The sequence below is a fragment of the Tamandua tetradactyla genome, chromosome 2, assembly GCF_023851605.1.
Source record: "Tamandua tetradactyla isolate mTamTet1 chromosome 2, mTamTet1.pri, whole genome shotgun sequence".
Classification (NCBI taxonomy): domain Eukaryota; kingdom Metazoa; phylum Chordata; class Mammalia; order Pilosa; family Myrmecophagidae; genus Tamandua; species Tamandua tetradactyla.
Window position 1 is genome coordinate 120,721,608 of NC_135328.1, and position 25,801 is coordinate 120,747,408.

General features: G+C 38.5%; 1 long non-coding RNA gene across 1 annotated transcript; it reads right to left on the reverse strand.

Moving 5' to 3' along the window:
- Positions 1–20,886: 20,886 nt before the first annotated feature.
- LOC143661913 (uncharacterized) lies at positions 20,887–25,568 on the reverse strand. Its single transcript, XR_013164978.1, has 4 exons — positions 25,467–25,568; positions 25,186–25,333; positions 22,889–22,997; positions 20,887–21,028 (listed from the first exon to the last, which is right to left on the reverse strand). It is a non-coding gene; the product is annotated as an uncharacterized LOC143661913 (long non-coding RNA).
- Between the last annotated feature and the right edge of the window lie 233 nt (positions 25,569–25,801).

Below are 25,801 nucleotides of genomic sequence, written 5' to 3' on the forward strand. Positions count from 1 at the left end.
GAGATAATAAAGGTGTCAGTTTTCCATGTTCTTATTTGCTCTCTTTCCTATCTGTATTCCTAGAAGTGAAGGGTTGCAGAGTTATAAAATAGCAGCAGCCTAGGTCCTTTAAAATATTAAGTAACTGAGCTTTTGGGTTACTGCCTATTACAGTGGGAATGATTGGCTTACCTAAAAACACTCTTCATCTGCCTTTCAATCTATGATTCCAACCACCATTAATTTTCACGTAACCTCTATTCCTCTTCAAATTTCAGGGTGAATCTCTCTTCCTCCAGAGTTCCTTTCCTCTCAAGCAGATCTCATAAACTCATTCATCACATTTCATTATAATTACTTGATTAAAGTTCTTCATTGCTAAATGGACTGTAAGTTTCCAAAGGGGAGGAACTAAGTCTATTCTGTTCCCAGCTATATGGTGCAGAGATAGTATCTGGCATAAAACAAGTGCTTAGCATATATATATATATATATATATATATATACCAATATTTAAGAGGAATGTGTTTACCAGGTGGATTGTGGGAAGATGGTGGAACAGGATGCTCCAGGAAATAGTCTCTCTACCAGAACAACTATTAAAATGGCAGGAACCATCTGAATCAACCATTTTGACACTCCAGAATCCAGGAGAACACTGTACAGCATTCAGGAGGTGACTGGTAAATTGAGGTAAATCCCGGTGACTTGCACCCTCTGGCAGTGGCTACCACTACCCACACCCCAGCCTCACAGAAGGCAGCAGTGAGGTCCTCAACCCCAGCCTGGTGCAACTTACTGATGCCAGGGTGTGATATAAAGACCTAGTTCCCCAAGATCGGGGGTGCACAGCCAATTGCTGATACCTGTTTTTGAGCAGCTACTTTAGATCACTGGGGAGTTAGTTCTGAGGATGACCATTATTCCAAACCACTTAGGGCAAAAGTGACAGAAGAGTCTTACAGACAGTACCTTTCCTCAAAACTAAGGAAAATAATTAAAGGGCTGCATTTAGAAGGCAAGTGTTAAATCAAGAAAATGCTGCTTCAAAGAGCCCTAGGAGAAGCTCCTAGAACTCTGCTGGCCCCTCCCTCACTCCCTCCCACAAGGCAATGTGGAGCTGGCCGTAGCTCCCTTTGTGGGTCTCTGGCTCTCTCTGACTATGAAAGACTGACTAAGGAAACTCCTCTCTGGCAAACCACCTCCTCCCAGAATTTGCCCAGCGTGGGAGAGTGAATGTAGTATAAGAAGCAAGTGAGTTGGGCAGTGTAGGGAAAAGGCTTGTTTGCTTTAAGTCATGTGGTAGAGCACCGGGAGAAGTCTATTTCCTAGGGAGAGGAAGAGGCATTCAAATTCCTGTATGAGGGAAACTACTAAAACTAATAGTAACCGCAAGCCCAGGAAAAGACACAGGCTCAGAAAAGAAAGGGAGAACTGGAGCTTTGCATTTGCCTAAGATTGGCATTCTTGGTAGGAGGGTTGAATTTTGAAGGAGAGTACTGGCCAATGCAAATCCAAAGAGCAAAGACTATGAAAGGTGTTTTTGCACTGATTTGTTTGTTTTTCTTAGTGCTTGCCACTCAAGAAAATATCTGTCAAATTACAAAACGGATACAGACGCAAGAAGCAGACAGCCCAGGGACTATATTCCAGAGTTAACATTTTAATATTTTAAAATGTACAAGGTACAACAAAAGATAAACAACGAAATAGAAAATGATGGCCCATCCAAAAGAAGACGATAAAAATCCAGATAATATCAATGAATAAGACCAGACTGTGGATAGTAGACAAAGATTTTTTTTTTTAATGATCCTTGGTATGCTCAAAGAAATAAAAGAAAATACAGAGAAAAAAACTAAAGGATATTGGAAAACAATGAGTGGACAATATGAGAAGCTCAATAAAGGGAAATAAATTTTATAAAGGAACCAAACAGAACTATGGCGTTGACCACACTAACTGAAATGAAAAATTCCCAAGAAGGTTTTAACAGAAGACTAGAGCTGTCAGAAAAAAGAATCAGTGAACTCAAATACAAAACAAATTAAATGAAGGTAGGCCATGGTGGCTCAGCAGGCAGAGTTCTCACCTGTCAGGCTGGAGACCGGGATTCGATTCCCAGTGCCTTGTCCATGCCAAAAAAAAAAAAAAAAAAAAACAATTTAAATGAATCAGGCTAAATAGCAGAAAAAGAAAAAAAAGAATTAGAAAAAGTGAAAACAGCCTAAAAGACCTTCAGGGCACCATCAGGTATATGCGCTATGGGTGTCCAGAAGCTAAAAAAAAGAGAGAGGAATAGGCAAAAGGAATATACAAAGGAAAAAATGACAGAAAACATCTAATCTTAGTCAAAGACATGAATATGCCCATCCAAAAAGCTTAGTGAACACCAAACAGGATAAACAGGAAGAAAAATACTCCCAGACATAGTGGTCAAACTGTTGGCTACAAAGGATAAGAAGAGAGTATTGAAAGCTGCAAGAGAGAAACATAATGGTTTTACAAGGGAGTCCTGGGAATCCCATTAACTACTGGGATTTTTCTCAGAAACCATGGAAGCAAGAAGGCAGTGAGATAAAATACTAAAAAGTGCTGACTGAAAACTATTTTTAACCAAAAATGTGAACTATGAAATCAAGACACTTACACTTTCCAGATCTCTTTTTCTTCTCTTGTAATATTTGGCGATTGGGCCAGATTTCTTTACAGCTCTGGAATTGGAATAAAATAAATGAATTCTCTACAAGTATATGAGTTCATGTACACTGTCATGAAAACTAGAATTCAGTCACGGACCACATGAGGAAGAGGAAAGAGGAGGAGGCAGAAGAAGAAATGTTATATGCGAGAGATTTTCTTTCAAAATGGAGGGAGAGACTAAGACATTCCTAGATAAACAAAAGCAGAGGGAGTTCGTCACCACTAACCCTGCCCTGCAAGCAATGCTAAAGAGAGTGTCTCAGACTGAAGGAAAAAGAGCTACATGGTGTATCTAAGAGGCATCAAGAAAGGTAACCATATAGATAATTATAAATGCCAGCATTAATATATTGTAATTTTTGTTATATAACTCCACTTCTTACTTCTTAAAGTTGCTAAAGTACAAAAGCATGAAAAGTAATGACAATCTACAGTTTTGGATATACAATGTCAGAGATATAATTTATAACAAGTACAAAAAAAAACATAGGGGTCAGAGGGGTTGTTCTAGTTTGCTAGAAGCCGGAATGCAACACACCAGAGACAGATTGGCTTTTAATAAAAGGGGATTTATTTTGTTAGTTCTTCAGAGGAAAGGCAGCTAACTTTCCACTGAGGTTCTTTTTTACGTGGAAGGCACAGGATGGTTTCTGCTGGTCTTCTCTCCAAGCCTCTGGGTTCCAACAACTTTCCCCCGGGGTGATTTCTTTCTGCATCTCCAAAGGCCTGGGCTGAGCTGCGAGTGCTGAGATAAGGAATGCCGAGCTGCTTAGCTGTGCTACCTTGTGCTCTCTCATTTAAGCACCAGCCAATTAAGTCAAACCTCACTCATTGCAGCAGACACGCCTCCTACCTGACTGCAGATGTAATTAGCAACAGATGAGGTTCACGTACCATTGGCTTATGTCCACAGCAACAAAACTAGGTATGCTCACCTGGCCAAGTTGACAACTGAATCTAACTAACACAGGGGTATAGGAAGAGTATATGTGTCTGTTATTGAACTTAAGTTGGTAAAACTTGTTGCTATATATTTAGGATGTCAAATTTTTAAAAAATATTTTTATTGATAAACTAACATACAAACGTACCAACATTCTTAACATACAAACATTCCACACACGGGGTATAATTAAAGGCTCACAATATCATCACATAGTTGTGTATTCATCACCATGATCATTTTTTAGAACATTTGCATCACTCCAGAAAAAGAAATTAAAAAGGAAAAAGAAAAATCTCATACATACCGTACACCGTACTCCTCCTTCTCATTGACCACTAGTATTTCCATCCACCCAATTTATTTTAACCTTTGTTCCCCTTATTATTTGTTTATTTTTTATCCATATTTTTTACTCATCTGTCCATACCCTAGATAAAAAGAGCAAGAATGTTAAATTTTAACCCATGGCACCCACAAAGATAATAAATGAAGAATACATCCAGAAAGAAATGAAAAAAAGTTTAAATATGGCACAGTACAAAAACTCAATTACCCCCCCAAAAAAATACATTATGTAGTTCAGAGTAAATTTAAAGTTTAAAGAAATTAGAAGAATTGTGTAATAGCTTTTGAATTATTTAAGTAAACCCAAGGTTTTCTAAAAATTATGACATGATGTAGCTTTTTATTCCTAATAGAAATTTTAAGTGGAATATAGCATAAAGGTTTATTCCTTTAGTTATATTTCTACAGTGTTCTTAGAAATCTCTAGGAGCTTATATCAAACCCATCAGAAATAAGATTAGGCATGACCTTTATGAAGTATTTAGGGACGTCTAATTAAATGGATTAGGGTTATGATTTAAGAAAGAAAGAAAAGAATCAAAATAAAAAGGAACTAACATAGAAGATAACTTTATTTTCAAGCCATAGAATTTTGGAGCTGAAAGAAACCTCTGAAACTTATAAGGTAACTTCTTTATTTTATTAGGCCTCAAAATAACACCAAGATTTTGGAGCATTAGACCTAGAAATCGTAGTCTCTTAAATCCCATTCTAGTATTCATTTTCCATGCACACATACAACATAGAAAACAGGACTCAAAATAATAGAAGATAAAATAGAATTATTCAATATTTTAATGTAGATAGTAGGAAACAATGTTTATTCATGACTGGTTTAGGAGTAGAGAAGCTGAGATTGTGAACATGTATAATTTTGTAATTCATAGTAATCCTCCAGCATAAATAATGTTTTAATAACCTGTGTTGACATAGAAAATAGTCCTATAGAAACTTTTTTTTAACTTTACCCCAAGAATAAAATATACAAGTGATAAGCAAGTTTATGTTCTGAGTTAGTTTTAGGAATATTATTATATTAATATTTGGGGAAATGCTACTTTTTAAAAAATAAACTTATTTCCTAGATAATAAAAATTTAAAAACTCAAATAAATATGAAAGCAGATTGTATATTCATCTCTATTACACAAGGATCATTCTCCAGGATAAACCATATGTTAGGCCACATAGCAAGTCTCAATAAATTCAAAAATAATGAAACCATATAGTGTATCTTCTCTGACCAAAGTGAATTGAAAGTAGAAATCAGTAACAGAGGGAGAAATGGAAAATTCAAAACTATATGGAAATTAAACAGCATGTTCTTAAACAGCCAAGGGGTCAAAGAAGAAATCACAAGAGAAAGTAGGAAATATCTTGGGGTGAATGAAAATGAAAACACAACATATCAAAACTTACTGGGTGCAATAAAAGCAGTGCTGAGAGTGAAATTTATAGCCCTACATGCTTAAAATAAAAAAGGAGAAAGATCTCAAATCAAAGACCAAACCTCACAACTGAAGGACTTAGAAAAAGAAGAGCAACTAAGCGCAAAGTACACAGAAGGAAGGAGATAACAAAGATTAGAATGGAGATAAATGAAGTAGAGAACTAAAAAAAATATAGAATCAACAAAACCAATAATTGAGTCTTTGAAAAGGCCAATAAAATCAACAAACCTTTAGTTAGTGATAAAGAAAAAGAGAGTCAGGACACAAATAACTAAAATCAGAAATGAAAAGAGGATACATTACTACCAACCCCACATAAACAAAAAGGACTGTATGAGAATACTATAAACTACTGTATGCCAACAAATTAGACAACTTAGATGAAATGGACAATTTCTTAGAAACTCACAAACTACCTACACTGAATTAAGAAGAAACAGAAGATCTTAACAAACCAGTAACTAGTAAAGACATTGAATCAGTAATCAAAAAACCTCCCCAAAAAGAAATGCCCTGGGCCACATGGTTTCATGGAGGAATTTTACCAAACATTCCAAGAAAAACTAACACCAATCCTGTTCTTACTCTCCCCCAAAACTGAAGAGAATGGAACACTCATGGACTCATTCTATGAGACCAACATCATCCTCACATCAAAGTCAGATAAATATACCACAAGAAAAGAAATATCTCTTGTGAATATAGGTGCAAAAATTCTCAACAAAATGTTAGCAAACCAAATCCAACAGCACATTAAAGGAATTATATACCATGATCAAGTAGGATTTATCCCAGGTATGTAAAGGTAGTTCAACATAAGAAAGTCATTTAACATAATACACAACATTAATGGAATGAAGGAGAAAAATCAAAACCACATCATCATCTCACTTGACGCAGAAAAGGCATTTGACAAAATCCAGCACCCCTTCTTGATAAAAACACTCAGAAAACTAGGAATAGAAGGAAACTTCCTCAACATGATAAAGAGAATATATGAAAAAAAAGCTAATTTAAGGTTGAAAGACTGAACTCATTCCCTCTAAAGATGCCCACTGTCACCACTGTTACTCAGAATTGTATTGAAACTTTGTTTTAACAGATTTTTAACGAGATAACAGATTATCTCCAGGTAATGCTGATGCCAAAGATTGAGAATCATTACCCTAAGCTGATAATTCATTCAGATCTTAATTACCATATACCCTAAAAGTATTAAACTTTGGGGTCTGTTTGTAAGTGGCACCAAAAGGTGCTTAACCAGGAGAAGTTTCCATCAGCCTGTTAATCCCTAGTCATTGCCACCCACAGTCAGACAAACCCCATCTAAACAGCAGGGACAACACATGCCTTCCTCTGAAGTCCACGCCTTTTGCCTAACAGCAACCTCCACTGAAACATGTCGTAAGTTTTTCTTTTCTTCTTTTTCTATGCCACTGCCATTACGTTCTGTTAGAAGACAAACACACTAATTTTGGCTGTGCCCAGTTACGAACTGTTCCTAAGACCCAGCCAAATAATTCTTATGACATAACTTACTTCCTACTGAATGTTGCCTTATATTTTTAGAGATTTCCAAGTCATGGTTAATGTGGAAATATTCTCTAAACTGAAATATCATTTTTTATAGAAACAAGAAAAATATGAATCTCAAAAGAATCAAATATACTGGTTACCAAGCATTGGGGTTGAGTTTTACTATGTAAAACTGTCTGCTATATATTTTTACTATATAGTTTATATACATAATAAAAAATACAGTTTTTACTATACAAAAATGTGTATTAGTCTGGGTTCTCCAGAGAAATGGAACCAACAGGATATATGTGTATGTATGCATGTATGTACATGTATGTATATATATATGTGTATCTGTATTTATATGTATATATAAATATAAAGGGATTTATTTTAAGCAATTGGTTCAAGTAATTGTGAGAGTGGCAAGTCTAAAATCTGGAGGTCCAGCAGGCTGGAAATTGTAGCAAGAACTGACATTTGTGTATTGAGTCTGAAAACCATAGGAGAGGCTGAAAGGGTGGAAATGCAAAAAGAAGTTCTTGTTATAGTCTTGAGGCATTAGTTCCTTCTTCCTCTGGAAACCTTAGTTCTTTGTTCTTAAGGTCTTCAACTGATTGGATGAGGCTCACCCACATCTCCCGTAAAGTCAACTGACTGTAGGTGATAATCATATTTACAAAATATCCTCATAGCTGATGTTTAACTGGACACTATAGCCTAGTCAAGTTGACACTAACATTAACCATCACACCTCAAAACACAGTCGGCTAAAAAGATGAAAAGAACAGGGGGAATTTTGTCTTCAAGATTGTTTTAACTTCTTGGTTGAAACTTTCTGATTCACCAGCTTTATTAAAAACATTTTATTAAAGGTATCACAGCAGTTTAAAGCAGTCAAGTCCAGGGAAAGATCTAGATTTTGAGGATGCTAAAGCTTCAGCAATCTGGTTTCCTCTCTTTAAACAAGGATACAAAATTGGGTATGTTTATGAGGGAAATTAGAAATCACAAAAAAAAATACTTTTTTTTTAAACTGACATATCATAAGCATCATAAAATTCAGGGGAAAAAATAATTTTACTAAAGCTCTAACCTATCTGTATAGTATTTTTATTCCTACATTTTTGACTGCATACTCCTTAGTCTCCTCTTCAATTTCAAAGACTTTATAACATCAGAAACAGGATCACAGATTTTTTTTTCTCTAGCACCATTAATCTGTTTCTTGTTTAGAAGTTCTTTAGGCATCACAATTGTTATTGATTGTGTCATATGAGTTTTTTAGGATTGTTGTTGAGTTTGGGACATGATTCTATCAAGTTGCTTTCACGTATTAGCTGTTGGAATTGAAAGATTTTCACAGACTGCCTTCAGGTGTCATACTTCTTAGACCTTGCTCCCCTTCTTCCTCTCAAGTATTAGGGTACCAGGAACCACAGGACATGTTCATTGCACAGGAGGCCCCTGGGTTCTGCTCCTTCAAGTCTCCTTGCTAGGAGAGTAGCAAAGTGGGCGGCGGGAGTCTCCCCGGAAGCCACTCTCTCCCACGAGGACAACAGCAACAGCTGTACACAGGCATGACCATGAACCGATTTAGTATTTTCCATTAATTAGATGTGTATACAATGTCCAGAGACACTCAAACTCTACCCAGGTGAAGGGAGATGTAACTCATGGAAGCTGGAGTGGAAAAATGTTAAAATCTCTTACATCTGTACATTTTACAATACGTGACTACATGAACACATACATTGCTAGGGCTTGTGCAAGGGAGGGGTCCTGAAGCTAAGCTTCCTCAGGCAATCCACTTCTGATCAAGAATGAGATCTCCTGTCTGAGTCCTGGAGAGCCCTGGCAGGTGAAAAGTTCTGTGCCTTAACCTGACCAGGGAGGAGCTGGGGAGAGCAGAAACCGACACAGGCAGATGAGATAAGGAAGGTGATGAGAAAAGCAGTAATTGTCTGAGACTGCTGAATGAAATGGGGGGAACTCAACTTTAAAAATGCTCAACTAAGAAGAGGAGCATTTTTAAAGAGAAAAAACGCTTAGGCTGGCGGTTCTCGAGCTGGTCTACAGTACAGCCTGTATGTAGCAGTCAAGTAAATTTGTCATAAATGATTAACTTCTGGAAGAACAAATCATTTGACCTCTCCAGCTGAACAAACACAGAACTGACTAAAAGAGCCAAAGGCAAGGCTTCAACAGTACTGAAGACATTTTCATGAAAGTGCTGTCATTTCATGTCACAGGAGCCTCGAGGAAGCTTAAATAATGGCATTTCTTTAGCTAAATGAAAGAAAGAGTTCCCTAGCCTAGGGTTTGGGGCTGCTGTCCAGTGAACTGTATGGAAATTGGCTCCAGATCACAAAGGTTGATTCTGCTAGAGCTTGGAAACATGGTCTTGGGGTTCCTAAAAAGAGGGTTTGATTTATGAAAAAAGAATCCAATTTCAAGGATATCAACCAAAAAACTGAATGAAGGTAGCAAAATGCTGTAAGGAGCCATCCAGCAGCGCCATGCGCAAGTTCCGAGGGAACTATACTTCTATCCTGAGCACTCAGCCATCAACACTCATTCAAAATAGCTTTTAGCTAGATGAATTCATTGGGAAACAAAATGCAAACATGCAACCACATTGATTCCAAGTTTCCCTGTCCCTTGCAGCTATTTATCTCAAATAGATTTTTAAATAAGGAGTAAGGGCCCCTATCCCTGGGGATTTTTTGTTTCATTCAGATAGAGCTTAGCAAGGATTCTAATAAATCAAATGCAAAGCAGGAAGAAGAAAATTAAGTAGAAACAAAGATCAGAATTCCTTTTTCTTATCTATTTCCGAACTACCATCCTCCAAAAGAAAACTTGAAGAAATGGCAATATGCTAAAATTAAAATACAGTCACCACTTATTATTATATGCCATGATCTTCTTGAACTTAAATTAATGATCTGGTCAGCCAGATACCATGTCTTAAAGGGCATTTTACCCCTATAAAGCCAAAGTTCAGAATTCTGTTCTAAAGCCTGCATCTGACCCCTGGCTGTTCAAAAATCAAAGTGTTCTCCTTTCAGGTTCTGCCCTCACTGAACAATGACAGGCCACCCCTGATGGGCAGTTGATCTCTTTAGACAAGGCACCAATCATGGTGATTCCTGTGACATGTAAAAAAGAAAAACTTACAACTTTATTTTAAACTATTCCCATGTGTATACACACAATTCATTTTAAAGTACCTGTTTCATCTTAGGTTTAAAAAGTTGAAAAAATGGAAATAACTTATCAGTAATCATTTAAAGCAAAACGTATTTGTGTTTAGAGTACCTGTATTAAATTATTTATATGTAATGCATTCTTTAAATCAAACCTTTTAAAATTTTAAAATGAATGTATTCATCAAAGAAAACATGGAAAGGAAAGAAAAACAGAAATAAAAGAAAATCACCCCTAAATCCACCACCATTCAGATACAAACAATGCCAACCTATGGGTTTATCTTCCACCAGTACTTTTGCTGTTCATATTTTTTAAATATAGATGTATATATATGGAATATTTAGAATTATATGTGCTGACTTTGTCTTTTTTGCTGAACATAAAAATAAAGCTATTTATTGTATATCATTTAAATAATATAAAAATTATCTATCTACAATGCCAAGACCCAGAGATAACTTTTTAAATATGTTGGTGTATTTCCTTATACTCTTTTTCCTTCCTTTCTTTACCCTAAACAAGTATACACAATTACACTCTGGTTTAAAATATATATATATATTTTTTTTTTAAAGAGAAGTATAGGGAGGAAAAGACAGAGGTTGCTCTCCCCTCCTCCACCCATGTCTGCCCCTCCTACTTCATCTTGGTGGACTTTCATGTGAGTTCTAAATTTGTTTTATTATAAATAATGCAGCAATGAACATCTTTGTATGCAGCTACATCTGTGTACACAGGAGAGAATTTCTTTAGACAAATTTCTAGGTGTGGAATTCCTAGATCAAAGGAATTTCCTTATGATAATAGTGTGTTCCCAAAAAGACTTGCAATTTACATTCTATTCAACAGTGAATAGAAATGTCTTCATTTTCAAGCCTACTCTCCAAATTATTCTTTCTAAAATATTACTTACCAAGGTATTGAAAAAATTTTTTTCTCATAGTTATTATACTTTCTACTTCTCCTATTACTAACAAGATTGAGCTTCTCTTCATTTGTTTATTGGCTACTTATATTTATACTCTCACAAACTTCTTGCTCACGTCTATTCAATTGCTTGTGTTTTTCTTTTTGACTTTAAGTCAAAAAGCTCCTTTAAGGAGCACTTCCAATTTTCCGGATACTGGCAATTTTCACTCTACCAATTATCTGTTAACTATTCAAGCATCATTTGTTATCAAGCCATTAACATTTTTTTTCTGTAGTAAATTTATAAATCTTCTCCTGTGGGGCTTCTAGGTTTTGTAATTTGAATCACAGTTCCATCCAGAACACCTCCTGGGTCCCCCACTGGCTGGAATTCGGGTGACCCAAATTAAAATCTGCATGAGGAGGGACCCCCCTCCCCCCACTTCTCAGCCCCAGAAAAGGCTGGACTTCCTGGGCACCCCAGTTTAGAATCTTACCAGGCTCCCCGCTCCACCCCCAACAGCACTGTGGCGTTACCCTGGGACTGAGTGCATGCTTCCTTCTTCCTCAGACTTTCAATGTGTAATTGTGATGCCTATTAATGGATATTTCTTTTGAAAGGGTAAAGTCATGATTCCCATATAAATATTATAAGGGTGAAAATCAATCAAAAAGAAAGGAAAAGAGAATTCCCCGACCTTCTCCCTACCTAGAGTATTTTTAGGAAATTTGCAATTGTAAATCCTTTTCCTACTCCTTTCAGATGCATATAAATCTTTTCTTTTTTGCATGGGCAGGCACCTGGAATCAAACTCCGGTCTCTGGCATGGCAGGTGAGTGCACTGCCTGCTGAGCCACTGTAACCCACCCTATAAATCATTTTTAAATCTTTAAAAAGCCCTTTGCCATTTTTACAGCCCAGGAATGTCATTCTCCGGGGCCTGGGAGCCATCTCTCTGAAATGTAAACATAGAGGTAGTTAGAGTCTTATCTCCCTACTTCCATGGGGGTTTAGTTTAAGCCTAGTTTAGGCATCTGGCTCCAAGATGTAACTATCTACCCACCCTAGAGATATGAGAAGTTATATTATTCCTTTGGATAGAAGCAATTAGCAAACACAAAGTCCACTCCAAAATCAAGGTGAATTTAAATGGGTCTGTTTGACAAATGGTGGTGCTGTTAAATTGTCTTACTTGAGGACTACTTGTCGTTTATCTTGAGAATATTTATGTAAGAGTTTGAATCTGCTTGGCTACGTTGAAAAGGTAAGATTTCTTCCTTTGCAATCTCTTTAGTGGATTGCCTATGATGCCTCGCCTGGTTTACTGCTTATTCAGTAATAAAATTGCTTTTCTTTCTCTTCTACCTTCTTGAAGAAGATTTCTGGATTGGGAGAAGATCTTGTTTTTCATTTTATTTCCCCAACAATGTAAAGCGAACATGTGTCAAAGATTCTGTTTAACTCATTAGTTAATTAGGAAACCAGCAAGATGTTGTAACCAGTGCAAGGGAGAAACTAAAGATCAGACACAAATTTGGGCACCAAGGAGTGTTAAAATGCATTTGCTTAATAGATGCAATACTTACTTCTTTCCCCACCAAGGTGAGAGGTCAATTACCCCTTCAGGGGACAAAATATATTTGCAGGACTCTGGGCAAGAATTGTTTGAGTTGTTCACAATTTACAGAATTGTAAAATTGGTCAAAGACAATGAGCAGTAAAGATGAAAAAGGACAGTATGCTAGGCAGAAGATGCAACAATCTGCTTTGCCCATTTCAAAGCCATTCACAATGCTTCAACATGCTTACTTTCCTAACTCCAGTTCCTGCTTTATAAATTGGCAAGGGTTCCTTCCCATATTCTAGAATCTAGTGATTACCTGGGATTCCCACATAAACCATGACACCACACCATTCAGCCTTCTGTTGTGTCAAACTTCCATATTCTTTGCTTTTTCAGACACGGAGCTGTAAATTACACCGTAGAAGGAAAGTGGTCTATTTCTTCACAAATGGGATATGCATGGAGATTGGGGACGCTTGAGCTTTTAGTGTCCTTGTAATGTGACTGCTCTTTGAAAGAATAATTTATGGTGTTATATTAATCCTAACCTTCACCAAAGCCATTTTCAGGTCAATATCATTTTCCCACTATATAAATGAAGAAACTAAGGCTCAAAGAGATTGGGAAACTTGCTCAATGTCCCATGACTAGTCAGCAGCCATGCTCGTATAAAAATCTGATTCCACATATGCATGCCGTCCATAACACTCTGCTGCCCCTCTACAGTCCACTATTTGTTCCATCATTCTACACAGATTTATCCAGTATCTATCACGCGCAAGACCCACTGTGGGCATTATCACTCATCTGGTCACTTACGATAAATGTTTACATTAGCCTGACAACCCCATCTGGTCCATCCTGCCCATCCAGTTCAGTTTCCAGTTCCATCAATTTTATCTTGATTTATGTCGCCACTTCAACCTTTCTACTCCATACCCAGCAACACTGGCTTACTGATCTCTAATCTGGAATAACAAAATATTGTTTTGTGGCCTCTCCAATTCTAGCTTCTTTCTCCCTCTTTTTTACCACCGTATTCTTATTGTCAAAGAGTAATATTCTTAAAGTAGACACATTTAATCCAGAGTGGTAATTATTATTTCTGGATTTTGAGAGGTTGTTTTATATATCTATTGCCTGGTATTTAAAGATAAGAAGAAGTCGATCAGGTTGGGATTAAGGAAATTCAGAACACAGGGGTAAGGAAGACATTGTCTATATTTTAGAACCATACCTACTCTTTGAGACCAAAAGAAGACAGGTCTATTTTGTCTAGAACCTAAATTTTCTGTAGTGCATAATCTAACTTAACTTGTCTGGGTAGCTCATTTGAACAGCTGAAACACAGGGAGCCCAGAGTAAGAATGAGGGCCTTGGGCAGGGCACAGTGGCTCAGCAGGCAGAGTTCTTGCCTGCCATGCCGGAGACCTAGGTTCAGTTCCCAGTGCCTGCTCAAGAGAAAAAAAAAAAAGAATGAGGTCCTTTAATCCTGTATAGTTTAATGTAATGCCTGGATACATCATAGAATATAATAAACAGATGATCAAAAAAAGTATTGGCAAAATCCCTTGAGGGATGGGAGAAAAAATATGGACTTATTAAACTTTACCATCAAGGAATCCCCTGATACTGTGTCAAACATCAGGGACACCCACATCAATAGGCCAAGCCCCTGATCTTGAGGCTTGCTTTGTGAAGCTTATGTATGTATCTGAGAAGCTTAGCCCACATACAGGTATACTTAAGAGTTACTTCTGGAGGACCTCTTTTGTTGCTCAGATGTGACCTCACTCTCTCTAAGCTCAAATCTTTAAGTGAAATCATTGCCCTCCCCTCTAGTGGGACATGACATCCAGGGATGAAAGTCTCCCTGGCGGCGTGGGAAATGACTCCCAGGGATGAGTCTGGCCTAGATTCCTTGAAATCAACAATTCTATCCTGACCAAAAGGGGGAAAAGAAGTGTAGCTAATAAGGTATCAGTGGCTAGAGAGTTCAAATAGAGTCGATAGGGTATTCTGGAGGTCACTCTTATGCAATCTTCATTTAGACATTGCCACCTATCATAACTTGCCAAACCAAAACCACAACCATTCCAGCCAATCCTAAAGAACACCCAGGGCAATATATAAGATTCTACAAAGGTTCCATGCACTAGGGTAACTTTCCAGAAGCCTACAACTTCCAGATGGGTCCCTAGACCGGATAAGTCCTGAAACCTAGAGGTGGTAGCCCATGACAAACTCTGGATCTCTCATAACTACTTGTTGATGGGTGCTCTGAAAATTACTGCCTTTTTTCTTTCTTTGTTTTATAAATATGTTATATAATTTAAAACGTTTTTTTTTTAAAAAAAGAGTAATACTGATGGCATAGCCAAGACGATCCCTTGTTTTACAAACATCAATGGCTCATTAAGTTATAAGATCATGTGCAAACTCCATAAAGGCTTTAAAAACATATCAGCCCACCCTTTAGGTTATTCTTCATCATGGCCACTGACAAACCTGTGACGTAGCCACAGCAGACTATTTCCTTAGCACCCCACCACTTTCATGCCTCCTTAACTTTGCTCATGCCATTCTTTTTGAACAGTGTCCAGGGCAGACTTCTTTTTTTCTCTGAGACATTCACCGACACCACCACCCCCATTCTCCATCTATCAGAGTGCACGTTCCTCTATTACAGCACACACACATGCATTCTTATTATACAAGAAGTATGTGCAGTTTTTACAGTAGGGGCAGGGAATGCATGGGTAAAATGTGTGTTTCTTCTTCAATATGTGTTTTTTAAAAAGGAAAAAGGCCCTTTATCCAGGGTGTAGATAGATGAGTAAAAAAAAAAAAAAGACAGTAAATAAAGAAATAATGGGGAGGATAAGGGGTATTTAAAAACTGGGTAGACTGAAATACTAGTGGCCAAAGAGAGGGAGGGGTAAGGGGCATGGAATGTATGAGATTTTCTTTTTTTATTTCATTTTTTTTTCTGGAGTGATGCAAATGTTCTGAAATTGATCATGGTGATGAATAGACAACTATATGATGATAGTGTGAGCCAAGGATTGTATACTTTGGATGGACTATATGTGTGTCAAGATATCTCAAAAAATTATTTTAAATAAATAAATAGCAACAACAAAAATAGGAAGGCAAAGCCCCCCCACCCCCACCTTCCAGCACTCAATGCCCACTGGGCTTGGAGGGGTACAACTGGGGCCAACCCTATACGGGTAGGGTGGCTGATGTCTATATCCCTAGCTAGACTCCCCTCACGGACAGGGGCTAGTCCAGGCACCTTAGAATTCACAGCACACAAGGGAGCCTACCATGAGGAAGTGCTCAATACAAGTGCTGTTTAATTTCTAAATTATTAAAAAGAACAAATGTTGAAATCCAGGATCACACTCTGGAGCTGTTTTCAGCACATCCTGATCACTTGCAGACAAAAAAGAGAAACAATAAAAACAAGCAACAAAGAAAGCACATCCCTGAAGCCAGCATTCAGGGAGAGCTGTGCACTTCTTCCTAAAACCCAGTGGCTCAGAAAACAATTGCCACACTGGGAATCGGTGGCTGCAGCCTGTGGTTTCCCACATCAGCATCCTGTGGTACCAAGGCGATAGTCTGAAATCAGACATGGTGAGAGTACTTACTCCATGGAAACTGGCAGATGATGGGAATCAGCCTTTGAGAGTGTTGTCCTGTTCTGCTTCTTCATCATTTAAAATTTTAGAATTCTGTGGTTTTTAGTACACTGACTAAGCTGTACAACCATCACCACTATCTAATATGAAACATTTTCATCACCCCAAAAAGAGAACCTGTTACCCTGACAATCACTACTCATTCTTCAGCTCCCCATCCTTTGGCAATGTTCCTTATTTTTTGAAAGCAGGTTATTAAACATTTACCAGCACATCACTGCTGGGAACCTATCTGTTTCTAGAATAACAGTTATTTTTCTCCTTCTCCTCACTTAATGCTTTGATTGTCAAGTACTTGGAGGCCTCCTAAATGCCAAGGTTTGCATTAAAAAGATTTATAGACCTTTAAAAAGAAGTTATTTCAGCTCTTGCTTAATTCAATTTTTCCCTCACAGAACAAGATGAAAAAGAGTCATGCACAGTGAAGAAAATCAGGAACTAATAAATCTTTTAAAGGCAAGATCGCTTTCTGTGGGATTAGTATGTGGGACTCACTTTTGCATGAGACAATGGATTCTTGTCTATTTTTAGATTAGATAATGCACTTCCTAGGACCCACAGGCAGCCTCTGCTTCTTTTATTACTGGGCACACATGCAGAGACCAGAGGTTTTGTAAAGGGAAAAATGTAAAAAAGACAAGGGGAAAGGATTGGTGGTTTGCTGTTATGAGCACTGCCACAACTCCATCAGGAAAGATGAAATATAATGCCCAAGAACTTCCTTTAAAAAGATCACCAGAGGACAGTGTGCCAGCGGCTTAGTGGCAGAGTTCTTGCCTGCCATGCCAGAGACCCGGGTTCGTTTCCCAGTGCCTGCCCATGCAAAAAAAACAAACAAACAAAAAAATTCACCAGAAATGCACAAAACTAAACTTCAACTCGACCAAGATGGTAGTGCAAAGATGCCCCAGGGTGCCATTCTGCCACAGAAAATGAACAACTAGCAAAACCTGGCAGAGCTATCTTGCTCAAAACACCAAAATAACATTAAAAGATTGTAGTAATTTGGCAAGTACCAAATAAAGAACCACAGCACTAAAAACAGTAGAGAACACCCTGGTGCCTTGTTGGTCCCTTCTCCCTGCTCCACGCCTTGGCATGGAGCCAGGCTCTGCTCCCACTGTGGGTCCCCAGCCCTGTTCTGGGGGGAGCAGAGTAACCCCCATGCACATGCTGGGGTGCCTGCATGTCAGTGTCAATCCTTCAGAAAGACTGACCCAGGAATCCTGCCCAGGCTCACCCTCCCAGAACTTGCACTGCACAAGCAGAACCAGCTTGAGGATAACTAAAGCAGAGTAAGAATCAATTAGGGCCAAGCAGCCTGGGGCAAAGAATTACCTAATTTAAGACACAACCGAGGACTCTGGAGGGAAGAAAGTCTATTTCACAGGGAGTTGAGGGCACTGGAAGTCTGTAATGGAGGAAATCCTGAAGCCCCACGCAAAGCAAGCCCAGGACAAGATGGAGGCTCAGAAAAGACTGCCCACCGATCTTGACAGGGGGGCTAAATTCAGAAGAAGATCACCAGCCAACACAGAACAAATTTGAAAAGACAGTGAAAGCTATTTTTTGCATTGGGTTATTTGATTTTGTTAGCGCCTGGCACTCAACTAAATCTCTTTCGTTTTTGGTGCTTTTTTAAATTTTTTTTTTTTTTTTTTACATGGGCGGGCACCTAGAATCGAACCCGGGTCCTCTGGCATCGCAGGCAAGCATTCCTGCCTGCTGAGCCACCGTGGCCTGCCCTCAACTAAATCTCTTTCATATCACTAGCTGATTGAAGGAACAGACTGCACACAGACTTTTCCTCAAACAGTTAAGAATGGAATTATCGTATGACCCAACAATCCCACTTCTAGGTATACACCCAGAAGAGCTGAAAGCAGGGACTTGAACAGATGTTTGTACACCTGTGTTCATAGTGGCATTATTCACAATTGCCAAAAGACGGAAGCAACCCAAGTGTCCATCAACCAATGAATGGATAAATGAAATTTGTTATATATATATATCTCCAGTAGAATATTGTTCAATCATAAAAAAGGAATGAAGTTCTGATACAAGTGACAACATGAATGAACCTTGAAGACATCACATTGAATGAAATAAACCAGACACAAAAATGACAAATACTGAATAATCCCATTGATATGAAATAATTCAAATAAGCAAATCCATAGAGTCAGTAATTAGAATATAGGTTATCAGGGGCCAGGGTGGGGGTCAGGAATAAGGAATTGATGTTTAATTGGTACAAAGTTTCCGTTTGCGGTGAGAGGAATGCTTTGGTCATGGACGGTGGGGATAACATAACGTTGGGAAGGTAATTAACATTATTGGTTGACATTTTTGCATGTGATTAAAAGGGGAAATTTTAGCTTATATCTCTATTACAAGAATTAAATCACACGTCTGTACAACAACAGTGAACCCTATAAACTATGGACTACCATTAATAGTATAATCATAATAATATTGTTTCATTGACTGTAACAAAGTTACCACATTAATGTAAAGTGTTAATAGTGAAAGCTGCCTGTGTGAAGGGAGTGTATATAGGAACTCTGCATGCATGTTTTTTTTCTCTAAGCCTCCGTCTCTGTTCTATAAACAAGAAGAAAGATGTGTATATATATCTATAGATAGACAGATAGATAGATATAGATATCAACACATACATGTGAATGTACTTGCACTATGAGGTCACTTGTTGGTATCCTAATGACCTCACAGCCCCCAAAGCAATCTCCCTAACTGTGGTCTTGCACATACCATAGGCAAGCATCTGATTAATGTCTGCTGATTTAACTTGTTTCTAAATCTTTTATACTTGCAAGCAGGTAAAGCTATATTGTGCCCTAAGGCAGGACTTGTTACTCCAAGTGTGGTCCATGAACCAGCAGCATGGACTTTACCTGGAAGCTTCTTAGAAATGTAAACCTCTGGCCCCAGCCAGATCTACTAATTTTGATCTGCATTTTAACATCCCTACATGATGTTATTTGACTAAAACCACTGGGGGCCCATCTAATTGGTTTCTGTTCTCTCACTTCCTTGAGTTTGTATGGAAGAGGAATTCCCTGAGGCTCATTTGGAATGCCTCCAAATGATCCCCAACCAGAGTTCACATTTCCTGGGAATCCCTAAATCTCAACTCTCATCTCAGTTTTGGAGGTGAAATAACAGACTAACTCCCAACCCAGGCTGGAGCCTTACTACTGTAAAAAGTCTAATGGCCCATCTTTAGAGATCATGGAAAGTTTTAATAAAATAATTTTTTCTATTATAAAATTAATGAATGCTCATTACAGAAAATTTGGAGAACTCTGAAAAAGAAAATTTAAAATCACCGATTTCCATCACCAAATGTTAAACGCTATGATTATTTTAGTACGCATTTTCTTTACTTGCAGATATTGCATGCTCTGTTTCCAGTGTAATTCTTCATTGTACATAGTTGGGAGCCTAAAGTTTATATTTTGTTTCCTGTTTTTTCATATATCATGATTATTTTCATACCACTAAAAGTGCTTGAAGAATACGATTTCAACAACTTTATATTCTTACGTAACTAAACCTTACTTTTAAATATTTTTTCATTATATATAAAAAAGCAATACATCTCAAAGTACATTTTAACAAGTAGTTAAAGAACAGATTTCAAAGTCTGGTCTGGGTTACAGTTCCACAACTTCAGGTTTTTCCTTCTCACTGCTCCAAGACACTGGAGACTAAAAAGAAATATCAATGTAATGATTCAGCAGTCATACTCATTTATTAAATCCTATTTTCTCCGTTATAACTTCTCCTTCTCCTTTGATCCTTCTCTCAATCTTTTTGGTAATTAGGCAATGCCCATTTAACTTTTCACATTGAAAAGGAATATGGACAATATAAGGTGGGGGGATGGAACTAGTTGATGTTCATGAAGAGGCTGGCACCACTGGGTTTCAGGACTTATCTGGAGGTTATAGGTTTCTGGAAATTAAACTCAATGTGTGAAACTTTTGTAGAATCTCAGATAGAGCCCTGGATGTTCTTTAGGGCAAATAGGAATGATGTTGGTGGGGGGTTGCCAAACCGTGGCAATTACCAATATCTAACTGAAGCTTCTAGAAAAGTAGCCTACAGAATAGCCTCTCGACGCCATTTTAATTCTTTTAACCAGTGAGACCTTATTTTCTGACATTTCTTTTCCCCCTTTTGATGAGGAAAGTGTTGTCAATCCCACAGTGCCAGGGCCAAGCTCATCCCCAGGAGTCATGTCCCAAGTTGCCAGGGAGAGTTTCACCCTTGGATGTCATGCACCACTTAGGGGAGAGGGTAATGATTATCCCTGTGGAGTTGGGCTTAGAGAAAGAGAGAGAGAGAGGTCATATGTGAGCAATATAAGAGGTTTCTAGAAGTCTTAGGCATAATTATAGTTAGACTTAGCTTCTCCACTGTAGAAATAAGTTTCATAAGAGCAAGCCTCAAGATCAAGGTCTTAGCCTATTAACCTGGGAGTCCTTAATGTTTGAGAGAGTATCAGGGGTCAAACTTTATTTTTATTTAAGTACTCTTAAAAAAATGTTCTTAAACACTTATTTTAAATTTTCCACCCTTATATATAACATGGTGATTCATATCCTTGTATATAAATCTTTTTTTGACTTTCTGATGATTTCTTCTGTAGAGATTCTCAGAAGTGTACCTGCTGGGTCAAAAAAATATGAATTGAGACCTAATGCTGAATTGCTTTCCAGAAAGACTTCCACACTATTCTCCCTGCCAGCAGGAGTGTTCCACCGGCTCCTGCCTCCAGACCCAGCCTTTTCAAGTTCCACACTTTCTTAGGTAGAATATCCTCAGAATTACCACTTCATCGTTTTAACTGCATTTCTTTGCTAATCAATGTGGTTGAAGTCTTTTTCCCATGTTTGATGGCATTTTTATTTCTTCTGTGACTTTCCAGACTTGTCCTCGGTCTCTCTCTGATTGTCAGGATGTTACTACTATTAGAGATGCTAATCTATACAGATTACTAACTCTTTATCTATCTTATAATTTATTCCATTTCCCCAACTGCCACTGCCATTAGCCTTTTAATTGTTTTTAAATTTTTATTTTAAATTAAATACAGTCAAAACTACGAATCTCTTCTTTGTAATAGCTTCTACATGTTTATGTTTCGAAAATCTTCCCCATTAAGGAGGGTATAATTAATATGTGTATTTTTAAAGAACAAGGCAAAATAGTGCTGATGGTAAGCATCCTTATCTCCTTCCTGGTTAAGCAGGATACTGGCTTTTCCTGGATCCCTTCCAGTGTAATCCATTTCTTTCCTATTTTTGGTGAGTTTTTTAAATCACATATTGTCTTCTAAAACATTACCTGTTGGATTGCTATCCTATCTCAGTGGTCTGTCAATTTTTGTCAATAATCAATTTTAATTATTGTAGTTGTAAACACCGGGCCAACTTGAAGTTTTTGAAAACAAGGTATCTTTTATGATTTTACTCTCTTACCTTGGCCCATATGGAATGAATCACTTTTCAACCAGACACCTGACATGCAGGCATACAATTTCAACAAAGAAGCAGTCCTCTTTTGTTATTTTACCCTTCCCAGAAAGAAACTGAAATGTGCATAACATTTTAGTTTCAAGATTGACGTTTCATTACATTTTTCCATGTAGAAATGTGTCTGCTCTCTAAATGTTACCTGATTTATCTGACTATTTGGGGGTATTACAAAGCTCTTTAAACAGCTAGGAAAGATTCTGTTTATCTTTGTGGCTATTTTTGAGGTTGAAGTGGTGAAGGTCAGGCATCCTACATTTTTTTAAAGAACTCTTTTCCTTCTCCTTTTGAGTCACCCACATTGACTCACTTTAAAGATTTCTCACCGCTGTTTTTCTAAAGTAAACCACTCGAGGGGTGTAGAGAATGAGTAAGAGCTTACCCTCTGGAGCCCAACAGAACTGGCTCACCTCCCTGCTTACTTAACTCCTATTAGCCTCAGCTTCTTCATCTATAAATTAAGGTAATAATGAGCCCTTCAGTACCAAGATGAAATGAAATCGGCATGGACAGCCCTTAGCTCATGTCTGGCCTGAAATCAATACTAAATACATATAAACTTAAAAAACAGACCCATTCACTCTAGGCCCTCTTACTCTCTGATGATTTTGCTTGACTCCATCTCGGAGAAGAAGTAGATCTCAATAGACCCATTCCTTCATTCTCACACTCTGCCCTTAACAATATTAAGCCCTCTTCTTCCTGTCTCAAAAAAAAGTCTCTCTTCCTTTCCAAGGCTTATGCCTGTATATTTGATTGTATTCCTTCCTTTCCTTTCTGAAACCTTGTTCAGTTCTCTTCTTTCATGAATCAGCAGCACTCTACTTGTCCTCTGGCCCTTTTCCTTCATTATATAAGCAGGCTCAGTTCTCCCCTCCCTTATAAAAACAAACCCATCCTGAAATATTTAGACTATGTTTTAGTTACCAGTTGCTCCATTATAAGTCACATAAAAAAACGTAGAATTTTAAACAACAATAAGTATATCTTACCTCGCATGGTTGCTATGAGTTAGGCACCCAAGAGCAGCTCGGTTGGTTCTGGCTCAGGGTATCTCACAAACAGCAGCCAAATGCCAGCTAGGGTTGTGGTATCTAAAGGCTTAAAGAGAATGGAGGAAACACTTCCAAGGTGATTCATTCACATGGTTAAAAAATCGGTGCTGGCAAGCTGGTTTCTCTCTAAATAGGCATAACCACAGGGCTGTTGGAGTGTTCTCACAACATGAAGACTGCCTTTCTCCCAGAGCGACCAATCCAAGACACTGATGTAGAAGCTCTAATGCCTTTATGGACTAGCTTGGGGAGCTACACACTATTATTTCCACTCTATTCCAGTAACTACATAGAGCATCCTTTATTCAACATGGGATGGGGGAACAAATGCATGAAAACTAAGAGGCAATGATGAGGCCTAAGATCTGGACATCTTAGAGGCTGGTTTCCACAGCCTACTAGTACTCTCTCTTGTTTTCATATGATTTTGAAAGGCTGAACACACTGGTTGCACTTTTTTCATATTCTACTCTCAGTCAGAGTTTTTACTCGCAAGCAATCAAAGTTGACTCCAAACATTCAGAAGAGAAGTTCATTAAAAAGATATTATAGGCGGGCCGCGGTGGCTCAGCGGGCAAAGTGCTTGCCTGCCATGCCGGAGGACCTCGGTTCGATTCCCGGCCCCAGCCCATGTAAAAAACAAACAAACAAACAAAATACAATAAAACAAGAAAATGTTTAAAGATGTTTCCCTTCCTTCCTTCCATCCTTCCTTCTCTCTGTCTTTCCTTCCCTTCCTCCCTCTCTCTTTAAAAAAAAAAAAAAAAAAAAAAAAAGATATTATAACTTTTACAATGTGATTTGTGATTGTGAAAACCTGTGTCTGATGCTCCTTTTAATCAAGGTATGGATAAAAATATAGACAATAAAAAAATAGGTAATAAATAAATCATAAGGGAGATAAGGGGTAAAATAAATTGGGGAGATAGAAATACTAGTGGTCAATGTGAGGGAGGGGTAAGGGGTATGGGATATATGAGTTTTTTCTTTTTCTTTTTCTTTTTTTCTGGAGTGATATAAATGCTCTAAAAGATGATCATGGTAATGAATACACAACTATGTGATGATACTGTGAGCCTTAAGGTATGGACTGTGCTCACCAGAAAGACAAACCATGTGACTAAGGTAGGGCTTTTGGCCAAGTCACATTAGCCCAAACCCTCAATATCTGGGAGGGGAGGGGGCTGCAGATTGAGCCCAACCACGGGGACCGTGATTCTACCAACCATGTCTACATAATGAGATCCCATATAAACTCAGGGCACTTGATGTTCCAGTGAGCATACATGATTGAGAAAATACACTTCTGCTGTTCTGGGAGGGTGGCACGTTCTTACTAGACATGGAGAGGACCCAGAAGCTCGCATCTGAGACCCCCCAGACCTCACTCTGTACATCTCTTCTTTTGGAGTTTTATTTGTATCTTTCCCTATAATAAAACTATAATCATACATATAGCACTTTCAGTGAGCTCTATGAGTCATTCTAACGAATTACCAAACTCGAGGAGGTAGTAGAAACCCCAAATCTGTAGTCGGTAGGTCACAAATGTCCATGGCCTGGACACCCAAACTTGTAGTTGGTGCCAGAAGTTTCTGCGGTTGCTGACTGAACTTTTGATAAACCTACCCAATATTGCTACACCCCCCAATCCTGGCTAAGGGTGACCCTGGGAAGAGGTGGGAAGGGACATAAACTGCCAGAAACTTCTAGCCCTTTGGTTCTGAAGGTAAGGTGGATTTAGTGGCCGAAGGACAGTCTTCTGAAAAAGAGTAGTAGATCCGGGACGCTGGAGATAGATGAACACAAAAACCTTCCAGAGAAAGCGCACAGACATGGAAGAGGGACCCAGTGTTTTCTGGAGCACAAACAGGTACCCACTAGAGCCAGGGACTCAGTATTCAGTTGCAAATTGACCTTTACATAGGCTCCAACCCTGGTCTACAGCCTTGCCAACCACGCTATTGTCCTTAACCATCCACCATTAAACGCTGCTTCCCACTAATCCCTTGAATCTACCCCACCTTCATCCATATTTACTTTTGGCTTATCCAAATATACCTTGACTTTTCCTGCCTTCCTAGCTTTGCTTATTCCTTCTCTCCTGCCCTTTAGTTCCGCCTACTGTACAGCTTTCAAACCCTTTAAATGCTACCCACATCAGGAAGTCTTCCCTGCTCACCTCTATGTTAAAGGACAGCTTTCCTCCAAATATGACCACACTCCATTTGTACCTCATTCTGTGTCTTATCACATACTGCAGGTACTTGTCCATGCCCTATCTTCTGCTGAATTTCAGATTTCTCAGGACCAAAAGATTGTTTCTCATAAAAAACATATATCTTGCATAACATCTTGTTAGTATTATTCACGTATATATGTCTGTTGAAAGAATGAAAAAGTTATGATTTTGGGATTGTGAAACATCCAGAATATTTCCGTTTACTCTTAAACTAGCACATTCCCTGAAGCAGAATCAACCTATAAATTTTTAAAGAGACCTCCAAGTTATTACTTTAAATATATTCCTCTGTTAAAAGCAGAGGTTTACTCCCGCTCGAGGCCGGCCTCAGGAAAGCAGTTGCCTTGGCTGCCAGCGCCGAGTAAGGGGAGGTGCCGATCCCGCCCCCGCCGCGCGCTCAGCGCACCGCTGCCCGCCGCCGGCTTCCAGCTCACCGCCCGCCCCCTGCCTCGGCTTGTGCCCGCCAGCCGGGCGGCTTGCAGCCTGAAGTGGGAGCCCTGCCATGCCGAGGGACAGAAAGGAGAGGGATGCTAAGGATCGGGGGCACCATCAGAGGAAGGCAGCACCGATTCTTCTGGTTCGCTCCAGGAAAAGAAAGGCAGATGCTG